General features: G+C 38.6%; 1 protein-coding gene across 2 annotated transcripts in view; it reads left to right on the top strand.

Moving 5' to 3' along the window:
- Nucleotides 1-7,085: 7,085 nt before the first annotated feature.
- LOC104125201 (dipeptidase 2) overlaps nucleotides 7,086-10,370 on the top strand; it is a 16,519-nt gene continuing 13,234 nt past the window's right edge. Inside the window, exon 1 of one of the 2 annotated variants that reach the window (XM_009637617.2) lies at nucleotides 7,086-7,329. The gene's annotated coding sequence lies outside the window, so the exon portion shown is untranslated. Of the gene's footprint in view, nucleotides 7,330-8,463; nucleotides 8,560-10,370 lie in introns of those variants that run through there. The other variant, XM_035893119.1, reaches the window with a different exon arrangement.

The raw sequence follows: 10,370 nt of genomic DNA, 5'->3' as shown, positions 1-10,370 counted from the left end.
TTTGTGAACTGAGTGTGGTCAAAGTGATGTGAGTGATGTCTCACATTTTGGCCTTAAACAGAAGAACAAGATGTAACAATGGTATCGCTACTTCTAGGCAGGATTCTGACTTAGAGACATTCAGTCATAAGCCCGCAGATGGTAGCCTCGCGCCAGTAGCTCCTCAGCCAAGCACATGCTTGACTTGGGTCCTCATATGTGATATATCTGTAAACACATGTATGAATCTATGCAAAGGGTAATCAAAACCCAGTGCAGGGTCTGAGGAGACATACTTGTGTTGTGAAAGTTAGAAGCAGAACTTGGCCCTGGAGAGGTGCTGCTGCCCTTGTTAAATATCAGACTTGCTGGTATTTAGATGAAGAAAGGTGAGAAGATATAACAAATTCAGTGGAGTTTATGAGCTTGGTTCATCCTGATTTGAAAAACAGATCATTCTATGACAGCATGAAAACACTTGGTTAGCTTCTCATGGCGATAAACTGGTTTAAGGCCAGTTCACAAACCAATTTTTCCTGTGTGTGTATCAACTTGACTTGACTTAGCTGTTTGGGCAAGATCACTTGTCCAGTTCATCTCCTAATACTCCTCTTCCTGTAACAAGATACATTCTCAGCTGGCCAGCTCTGGAGCATAACAAAATTCTTCAGTAGTTCTCTTGAGTAAGTCCTGGTCTCTTACTGTGCAAATAGCCCTTTTGCTCAGTAACTCCAGGCTGTGTCACAAAATGCTGCTTATTACAAAAGGAGAGATGTAAGTGTACATGCTGTGCTTTAATATCATCTTAGCAAAACGTTTCCATGGTGATTTTCTCTCATAGCTGTAAGGGAGCTCTCTTTCCAATAGAACTGCAGCAATTTTCTATCTACTGCCTTATTCAGATTACTGCCAAATTGCTCAGTTAAAGAAACCTGTTCTTAAGCAGCAAAATATGTTATATAGATGATAACGTACCTCAGAAACAATGAATCTTAAGTTGGCAAATTTTCTGGTCTAATAAAGACATCCCAAGGCAAAGGTACTTTGAAGTGTCTTAACAGCACTTCTGTAAAAAAATAAATTATTATATATAGGATCTCTTACTTGCCCTCAGCTCTGGCTGTTTAAGAGAACACTCTTGTGCTTCATGTCAGATTCTGAGGCAGCAAACTTAAAATATTTGCATCAAATTCTAGATTTTTTATATTTGAGTTAATTATTTCTCTGAAAGCATTTGTCAGACTATGAATGAGCAATTTTACTTAGCTTCCAGTTTGTTCAGTGTGGTCTGGAAAAGAGGCACAACTAGTCAATTTATTGCCATGCTGCATTTAGGTTCATAATACTTCTGAGGTAGGAAAATAACCTCTGCTTGTGTGCATGCCCAGTACAGTTGGTTGCAGATATGTAGCAAAGAAAAGTCATTGCATAAGCCTTTAAGAATCACTTATGAAGTGACAAGTACACAACTGATTATTTAGAAACTTGCTATAAATACCAGAATGTGTTTCAGTGTAAATACAGTAGAAATCTACCATATAATGGATGTCTCTTACATTTGTAGTAATGTTGTGGTATATTAGACCTTCTGTAGCCCTACTCATGTTTAGCTTGCTGTTCTTCTCCTTTGTCCTGTAACTTGTGCTTAGGCATGTGCCTTGGTAGATACATTACTATTGTAGAATACAAAAATCTTGTTTTGGATTGGGACCACTTCAAAAAGCATAGATTAGCAATAATCCCTGGACCATTGCAGAGGCTTGAAACAGGCTCTCTGCAGGAAAGGAGGAAGTAAACCACATCTGCTTTCACCATCTGTCAGGAATGAAAACCAGTCAAGAAATTCAGAATGTTCATAAGAAGTTGTCTCCTGGAAATGAAAGAAAATGGCTTATTACTTGTTGTCGATACTCCTTGCTGATATTTTGCTCTCATTAACCCTGAGTCTTGTCAAGAAAGACATATGTGAGACCTCTTTAATGGCTCTCAAAAGCTTGAGCTCTTTCTGCTAAATCCTTAGCTTCAGAGACCCCAAGTCATTTGAGGGCAGTTCTTGCTTTTCCAGTGCACATGTGTGACCACAGACTGGGAGACAGTCTGTGAGATTTCCTGGGAGGAAGAGGAGGGAAGCAAGCAGGCCAGGAGTGCTGATGTTTGATTTTACATGCTCTTGCTGTCTACCAAGAAGGCAAGCTGGAGCCGACTTGAAGTGCTTTGGTGTGAATGGGATTCCCTTCCTCCCAAGAAGTGTGGGAAAGTGGATATGGATTCACTTAATGAGATTTTTCCTACAAATAATTAGTTCTAGTATTTACTCTGTATATGTGTGTGTATAGCAAAAGCTACTGTTTTGTTGGGAACACTAATTTCAGGATTGACACTTGAAACTGGAAAGTTTTTTGGAAAAACTTGCTGCCTCAATATATTTTGTTAAACTGAAAAAGAAAAACCAACCCCAAGTTTCTTGATTTACTGTCCTGTTCACCACATATTACAGAATAACCAACTTGACTTTCTCCATGGAATTGCGTTTTACACTGACATTTAAAAAAAAAAGTGTGCGTGTGCACTTAAGTGTTAAATAGAGGACAGAACACTGAAATCAAAATCAGTAGAACCTAAACTCTTCCAATATCTTAGAGTATGCTGACAAGCTTGCAGTTAAAGGTGGTTGGGAACTTCTACTCATAATGATTTACCGGTGGAAATGCACGTTTCCCAAAACTGAAAAATTTTGCTGAAAATAGCTGGTTAGCTGCTTGGGACAAAAGGGGAGAGAGAAGGGCAATATCACCAGCTCTACTTAACATGAAGTTTGTCAGGACCTAAATGTAATTATTCTTGTTAACAAAATGATGTAATCTACAAATAATACTATGTACAACTTCAGTGATGTTTATGCAGAAATATCTTTGGGATTTCATTATGTCTTGAGAGCACAATTTATAATTATTATGACTTAGCAGAATAAGTAGCAAAAAATAGGAGCTCTAATGTAGAAAAAAAGTTTAAAGTCATTGGAAGACAGAATACTCAAAACTTTTCTCATACTCTTCTATCTTAAAAAAAAAAAAAAAATGAAGAAAAAAATCCAGAAGATAACAGCCAGATTGTGGTGGCAGAGAGGATGGTATGTGACAACGGATTTGAAGCATTCTGTGGAGTCTTAGGCATCAGTGAACACTGTAACCTGAAGGTCACACCTGGTAACTTTCTTGCTACTGATAGCACAGTATGAGTGACACCAGTGGACGAATGCTCCTGTCCTTCCCGAGCTGTATGATCTTCCACTTCCCCTGAATAATCCTAAGAGCAAACACAAATAAAAAAATATATATATAAAATCAGTAAAAATGCAAATATTACATGTGCCAAGGTGCAGAAATGTAATTTGCAATGCTGCATTCATGAATGTTTGTCAGTTTATATCACTGAAAGATTTAGGCTAGGTCTGTACTTAAATTTGTACCAGCAGAGCTATCAGCTGTGAATGCAGGGGTAAAACATCTCCAGAACCAGTGTAGCTGCTATATTTCAGGTCATGAGCTCCAGTGAAGGATGGCAAGGAAGGAATAAGGAGGACTCAGGCCTGGATCAGTGATTATCTGGACTTCATCTGCAGATAAAAGACAACGATGATGACTTTTAGGCATCCCCCCAAAACTCAAAGCAAAGTCTTTGAAACTCAAAGTAAAAAACCAACCTGTTATTAGGTGGCAGAAATGAAGCTGACTAAGTAGACTTGCTCTAAATTGTTTTTTCTTGTTGATACCAAAAGGATTGGCTCTTCTCAGAAACCTGTGCTCAGTGGGAAACGCTGTGCATGGCTGTGGGTGCCTAATGTCACAAGGGCAGCTGCTACTTTAAATAGATATGAGTGGCAGAAATAGATCTTTGAGAATTCTGCTTTTAAACAGGAAAGAGTACTTATATAGGAAGAGTATTTATATAGGAATCAATCTAGAGTGGGAAAAAAATTTTTCTAAGTACTTTTTTTTTTTTTAAACTGTTTCTGGAAGCCTTTTTATTCATAATTCCTGAGCTGAGTAGGCAACAACTTCTGCTGACCACAAGGCTTTTGTGATCTCTTATATTGCTTTTAAAAAGACTTTTTATTTTCTTGAAACAGGGATAAAAAAAAACCAAACCAAAAAAACCTGCCTGTCTGAAGCAAACAAGTTTGCATTCTGGTTCAGAGAGACGGTCCATAGTCCTGACAGTTAGCAATCTGTCATTAGAGCATGGTTTAGGTACGATTTTAATTGGGAAGCTCCTGCCTCCTTGTGGCAAGAACCTTCACCTTTCTTGAATCAAAATAATTGAACTGGATACCTAATACCTTTGTAGAACAAATGTATAGCTAAACAAACAGAAAGCAGGAAGACCAGATGGTTTGTTAGCTTTGCTACTCTATTTGAGCATTATCACTTGTGAATAGTATTTTAAAATAGGCATAATTTAAATGGATAAGCTTATTGCAACTTTTTTTTTTCCTGCAGCTGCTTCCTCCATCTTTCTTTCCAACATGCTACAGAAATTAATTCTAGGAAAGTAGAGTACTGACCTAGGAGAACCCCCAACAAGTTTGGTATTTGTATAAAAAGTAGTTGACAAGTCATTGATGGGTGTCAGTGCAGTACTCATTTGTGTTCATCCTGCAAGGTATCTGCTTCCATAATGGCACTATTTGCTTTCAACTGTAGGAAACATTCAGTTATAGCTTCCTTCCTAGTGACTCCAAAGCTTTTGTGACATCTTGATGTGCTTCATGAAATTTTTTCTCTGTTCAGAACATGGGAAAATAAAGCTGGCATCTGTGAAGAGAAACATTCATCTTTGTACTCCTTCCTGTTTCTTTTGCCTTTGGTAATTGGTGTCAACTGATGTCATTCTGTACCTACATATCCTGAGAGCATATGGCATTATCTAAACTGTTTTCACGCCTGCTGGTCAAACAGGGTCGTGAAACTGTGGCAGCTTCAGACACCCATAAGACAGCCTAACATGGGAAAAAGAAGGTTTTCACTGACTTGGTTCGTAACCTCTCTGATTTCCCAAGATTAGACTCATATTTCTCGCAAGGTCTTATCTGAGAAATGTGTTGCAACCATGCTGATTTAAACAGATTAAAACAACCAACAAACGTCTCATCACCACACTCTCCAAATGTGAAGTCATTCCATTTTAGAACCTGAAACTACTACTGAGATCAGTAGAAGAAACAGATGGAATTTAATTTGCAATAGTTAAGACTCCCTGTATTGCTATTTTTATGTAAACAGAAATCTTAATACATGGGATTTCCTCTTCCTAATATGTTGTAACAACTTCTAATTAAAACACTGATGCCTGTGCTCAAGAAACGCCAGACGGAGACTGCAATCTTTACATGAACGTAAGATACTGAGTTCAGATACTTGATAAGCAGCATTTATAATGCTATGTTTACATGGCTTGTCCCTAAGCCATTTCACTGTATGTAGTTTTAAAGCTGGTTCCCACACAGAACTATATCCATACCAAATGCTGGAGTGCTATTATGAAGGGTAGATGATGCGATGATCTGGTAGAGTATAAGGATTTTATGGAGAAACCAAACTGCAGTTAAAAATGGCTGCCACAGTAGGCATCTGCATTTGCAAAGCCCTACTTTCCCAGCTGTAGTAATCTACAGTTTAATCTGTGCCGGCTGTAAAAACATTAGCACTTTGGACATGTAAGTATTGAAATTAGTGAAGCTACTCTGTGGCTGGAACAAGCCTTCCTAGCATGAAAAATAGTTCCAACATATAATGTTATCCCTCTGTGTCCTGATGGCAGCTGGTATGACTTGAAGTGCTGCAGTTACTTTATAGCTTCTCAGCTTGTTCCAAAATATGTCTGAGGTGAATTTAACATGATATAAACATAGGGATAGCTATCATCAGGGAGAGACAGCTGTGTAACAATATTCAGGACAATAAAGATAGCTCTCAGGATATTTATTAAGAGAACAGTCCTGCAAGATGGCCTCTGCAGGAAGGACGTACATCACAAATGCCACATTATAAGAGTTATTATACACAAACAGCTGCTAAGGCTCATCCAGGGCTGTTGGAAGCTTCAGATTAGGTAGAGGATATATTCTAAAGAAAATATTTGTCTCTTCTTTTGATACTAAATTCATATTGTTTAGGGTTCTTTAGTTCACTTGAGTTGATGGTAAATGTTTGTAAGTGAAGGTCACCAAATTACCAATGTGCAGCAGAAATCCAAGTGATGTGGGAGTTCCTGTTTAAGTTTTTCAGTTACTGGTAACTAGACGATTGATGACAAATATATGTTCCAGTTGAAACATGACTTGCACAACAGCTCTGCGGAGTTTTGATTGTGAGACTTGGTTATTTCTCTGCAATGGAATCATAAACAAAAGCATGATGCTCTTTTGGTTTTCTGTACAAAGTATGAAGTAAAATAAAAATGATGATAAGCAAACCTTACTTCTTGCGAAACTGCAGGAATGTGGTTTTGCACGTATTTGTTTCCAAACTGTCAGCTCCCACAAAGGAGTGAAAAGTCACAGTAAGTTCTGATTAAAATCCTGCAGGTATAGTAACAAGGGCTAGGTAGATATTGGCTTAGGTGTAATCAATGTGGCAAAATTAGGTCGTCAATAAGGTGCGTACCTGTACCTGTGTTTACTGTAAGTTCAAATCTAAGAGACTCTTCTCAGAGCAGGTCAGCAAGAGGATGAGAGGCCACTATCACAGGTAGCAGCAAGGGAGAGTCCAGTTGAATATTATTTTAAAAAAAAATATTATCACAATGTGAATAAACAAGCACTGGAACAGGGGTCTGGAAAGGTTGTATAATCTTTTTCCTTGAAGACAACAACCCGATCTAACTTTGAAGTTACCCTAGCTGGGACCAGGTGGCTGGACTATATGACATCCCACCAGAAATCCCTTCCAACCTAAATTATTCTGTGATGAGGGGCACCTATTTCTAAAACAGTATAAACAGAGCAGCGTTAAACACATCGTATGTTAGTGAGCAGATGCGTGATGGACTGCACAAACAGCCTGCCGCAAGAGGGAGGAAACGCCGGAGTTTGAACACGGCTCAGCAAAACCCTTCTGGGTTCCCTGGGTGGGCGGTAGCTTTGTTGAAAGCTCTCTCACAGGCCTTATATCTCTGAAACGGGTAATCTCCAAATGTCTGTTGAGCGTGAAGCCTGTGACATGTAAGCTAAAGAAAGAGGACGTTTCTTGATTGCTGCTCTGATGCCAGGAGGACCTGGTGCCAAGCTTTAGCTGTTGCATCCAACACAGTGGAATGTGGATTTCGACTCTGCTGCATTTTCCTAAGAAGGTAACCTGCTCCAAAGAGCCTTTAGATAAACAAGAAAAAGCTATAAATCTCATGTCAACTTCCACTTTTCAACTCTGCTCAGTCAGCATGGAAAAAAGCTGTGTGGGTTTTGTATTTTAAATGTTGTTTAAATAGGGGTGCCTAATATACCATGTTCTTTATTTAGTGTAGTGCTTGCAATACTCCTTCAATTTTCAGGAATTGATTTCTGAATGATGATATTTTATGTGTCTTCTTTTACCTAAACAGTTTAAAAGGCAAATGAGTGTTTCTGTCAAAGTATAAAGAATATTTTGCATGAAACCTAGAAGGTACTTTTCTATAGCAAATCTATAGGAGATTCTTGTAGCTACCAAGAATAGCATTTTTTGTATAAATAGGAGGACTGGAGATTTGGTAATGTATAGATAAGTGTAATTTCTGTTAGCACTCAAACCGCTTGAGGAACATGTAGGTACACTTCCTGCTTAAAAATCTTCCTGAAAATCGTTGTGGACTTCATATTGATAGAAAAATAGTAAATATTTGGACCAAAATTTAGGATGCATTGTAGTTTTTATAGCAACAGAACAGTGTTACTGTGGGAACAAGGCTTGGTACCTTCTCATACAGCATTTTGAACTGACAAATTATGTGGATTTCTGGAATAGCAGTTACACTGTACTATGCCACGGAGTACATAATAAGCTATAAAATTTTACTGTTCCCTTTAGAGTCATTTTGTCAGGATCTGGCAGAGTTCTAGAGATACAGGTTGCAGATCTGATCTATATTTTGGTTTGAGGAATTTGAAACCAAAAAAAGGCCTGCAGAAACTAATTTGCTTTTGTGATGACAGCTTGACAAAATTCTGATGCTTGGGCAATTTTTTGACCTTTCCTTTTTAACATTTTGCATGCTGAGTTGCCATAAACAAATTTAACATTTTCTAGATTAGAGATACAAGGATTTTTTTCACTGTGGTAACAAAGTCTGCATTTGTGGTTGAAAAGGTAAGTCTGTATTTGTGCTTTGACACTTGAGGGAAATCTCCATGGTTGCCACAAAGCAGAAAAGAAACAACTTCTATTGCTCTCTGTCCTTTACAGTTCTGTAGAAGTGCTGTTTCACTGAAGTTTTTAGGTCTCACAATGCATCTATGTTTCTGATGCATGTTTATGAAAGGAAAACTTCTTCTCTAAGACTGCACTCCCATCTGAGCAAGGTTTTCGAGGATGATTGTGTTTCCAGGTAATTGCTGTTCCTCAGAAGCTGTCATTTGCATGCCATGACCAGAAGAAAACAAAATGCTTTCTTTTAGATTGGAAAAATGTGGGCAGCACAACAACAACCAAAAAAGCGCCCATGGTGTGTTTGAAAATGCTCTCTTTAAAAGCTGTGAGGCAGAGGCAGGTAAACTCCACTGTGGCACAAGTACTAAAATAGGCTTTCTTGTGCTTAAGCAAAGTTCATTACCTCCTGAGAGTGCAATATTTCCACAGGCTACATCCATTATGGTTAAACTCGGTTGTTAATGCTCAGTAATGCTCATCCTTGTCGCCTTTGTCAGTCTCTCTCACTATTTTGTAGTATTGTTTTTTGAAAGCAATATCCCAACATTTCCAGAATATTAAAAATATTTTGGAACTGGACAAAACCCTGACAAAAAGAATGAGTCTTTCAGGAGTAGGGGCTGGAGGGGACATAGTTTGCACTGACCCTGGCATGGAGAAGAGCACATGTTAAACAAGGGACAGGGCAGGTAGCCCAAATGGGGTGTCTGGGAGGAAGAGCATTCCTTTTATATATATCTGCTGTCTATAGCTTTGACACCTGTTGTGATCTATACAGTAGGGAGTACCTTCACAGAGGGGAACCCTGGAGTAGTTGTTTGCTCAGGTCCATATGTGCTATTCAACGGGTTCTAGTTTGCGTTCCAGGAAAGCAGTATCGTCAGATCTGAGAAAGAGGAGACTGCACATTAGCAAAGAAGCCAGCTGACTCCCTGCATCAAATGCTCCTGGCCAGCCCTGCCACTGACGTCAGCACTCTTAAGCTGGGCACAGTTTTGCCTGATAATATGTGGTCTGCTACAGTGCTATAGAAATAGTTCTCAGGCTGTTCTGGTTTGTTCTGCCTTGAGGAAATTATGCCATAAAGCGTAACTGTCTTGAAGTTAAAAGAATTTCAGTAACTTAGGATTTCTGAGACTATAGTCCTCATCATTAGTAATTAGGTTAAAAAATGTATATCATTAGCAGAGCTCCTATTTACTTTAAAATTACTGGATACAGTAATTTGAATTTGTCAGAAAGTCTTAAAAACTGTGGACAGGAAAAAACAATGGTGAAGTAAAGGATGAGAACCTAATAGGAAAGAACTCTAGTAGTTGTCCTTTTCTTAAGGGAAGTTATGAGAAATCTTTCTGGAATCAAAACATTTTTAACTGTAATAATAGATTTTTTTATGGAATTATTTTGAAGGAGAAAGCAATGAAACTCCTACACTTCAGCTGCAATGAAATCTTGCCAATTGAGGCTATATTGCATCTGAAAAACTTGCAGTCTATATGTGTAGATAGCATGGATAGCTTGTGTGGTATCCAAGGATCCACTTATATTCAAGGCTGAAAGCTAAGCGTGATTTTATATGTGAAAGTGTACTGTATATGTCCCTAGTGCATTTCTCTTTCCCAGGAAGTCTGGGACAAGCTATCCTGCTTGTTTCTTTCTCTTCCCTAGAGACCCTGAAACACCTTCTAACTGTATTTATTCCCCTTTATCCCTGTTTTAAGCAATAAATTTAACAGCACCATGTTTTGTCATTGCTTGGTGGCACTTCATTGCACAGGCAGGGAATTATGTTTAATTATTATTTAAGGAACAGCAGAATCCATACTTTTGCCAGCCATCAGCAAGGAAGTTTTTACCTAGGGTCCTGGTCACCTTGTGTTGTTTGTGCTGTTGCAGCTGAGCTGCTGCCATGACCAGAGGTAGTTAATTCAGAGCTACACTAGGATTATCTGCATGAGGTCTCAGCATAACTGGCCTGGGGCGGGGGGG

The sequence above is a fragment of the Egretta garzetta genome, unplaced genomic scaffold (genome assembly GCF_000687185.1).
Source record: "Egretta garzetta isolate BGI_Z169 unplaced genomic scaffold, ASM68718v1 scaffold314, whole genome shotgun sequence".
Lineage (NCBI taxonomy): Eukaryota > Metazoa > Chordata > Aves > Pelecaniformes > Ardeidae > Egretta > Egretta garzetta.
Note: the sequence above shows the minus strand (reverse complement) of the source record. Positions and strands in the feature narration are given on the sequence as shown.